The following is a 1,602-nucleotide window of genomic DNA, read 5'->3' as shown; positions in this document are numbered from 1 at the left end:
GTTAGGGAGCACGTTAGCGTTTTGAAGTTCCTCCTTTTGTTTATAACTTGATCTCTTTTTCTTTTTTCCAAGAACAGGGTGTTGAATTTTAAATCTCTTGAATTGACTTATTGAACTCTAAATGAATACCTGTGTAAGATCAGATGGAGAGAGGGTGACTTAAAAACATCAAGATCCTACTAGATAAGAAATGCAGAAAATTTGGAGAAAATATTGACAGAAGCATCTTTTAAAAAATAGGTGCCCAATGATATTGATTTAATTTGGGCTTTCTAAAGCTATTCATATTGAAGAAATTGAAGCCACGAGGAAAATGACCTACATTGACATTAACTTGAACGACCATGAAGACCTAAGGATGACTGGACTCATAGACACTGTCAAACAGTTGAGTTTCCACAAATGTTCTTGTCTACAGCTGTAGTTCCCTTTGGGACACTCTGAGAAAATAAAAAACTTTGAGATGTTTTTTGACAGGGACTATCTAAAAAGTGATGTCATCGTCAAGGTTATGTGGGAATTATCAAGCATTTCTTTTAGAGAGGGAAAAGAGACTCGTGATTTACAAAGCAAGAATCAGCCAAATGCAGGTTAGAACTCCAAAGAAACAGTTTTCCAACCAGACAATGATAGTTCCTAGTGGTTTTGGGACAATTTTCAGGTGCATAGCTGTAAGCTGTATTTCTATCTGTGACTGCACAAAAAAATATGGAAATCTAAAACAATTGTTGTGCCAAACATACATACTCACTATCTATTATAAATTAATATGAACATTATCACAGAGTAAGAATTATCAATTCTTAGTGAGCACCTTACGTAAATATTATAGTTATTTGTTTTATTATGCATAATATAACTTACACACACACATACAGTTTCATCATTGTCATCTTACAGAAGGGTGTCTGTGAAGGAAGTTACTAAGTTTCCAATGGCCACAGAACTGTATAAACAGAATGGTTGGAAATGAAATTTGAGTAGAAATTTTTCTTATTGCAGTGTCCAGTTTCTGAATCACTCACTCTACTCAGGGCCTTCAGAGCAGGTAAAGGAAAGAAATGGGTTTCAGGGGTTCTTTTCATCCTCAGTTTTTCCACTGAAAACTGACTTCACTAAAGTCTTCCTCCCTAACTCACTACTACACATACATGTCCTTTTGCCTACAGGTTGTGATGAAAAGTGAGAAAGGTATATTATTTTGAAGTTGAAGAATTCTTTTTTTACAGCTTTGAAAAAAATTAAGTTACCTGCCATTTTCTTAATAACTATAAAGTATTGTATTTTGTGATTGGATACAAATATTAAAATATTTGCATACAAAATTAAACTATTCAAGTTTCAAGTAACTTGCCTGTCATTGAGATGGCACTGCAAACTTTTTTATTTTATTAGATTTGGTTTTGTTTTCTCTTGTATAATATTATAAGGACCAGACTTAATATTATACTTCTCCGGGGCTCAGGAGAGAGAAAACTACAAATGGCGAGGACTATTTTCGGGAAATAGAATCTCAGCACATCGAGCTTGAGCTCTTAGTCCAATCATTTATTCTTCCAAATCTTCTTCTTCTCCAGTGTGCTGGGAGTCCTGGTATATATA

The sequence above is a fragment of the Peromyscus eremicus genome, chromosome 14 (assembly GCF_949786415.1).
Source record: "Peromyscus eremicus chromosome 14, PerEre_H2_v1, whole genome shotgun sequence".
NCBI classification, from domain to species: Eukaryota; Metazoa; Chordata; class Mammalia; order Rodentia; family Cricetidae; genus Peromyscus; species Peromyscus eremicus.
Note: the sequence above shows the minus strand (reverse complement) of the source record.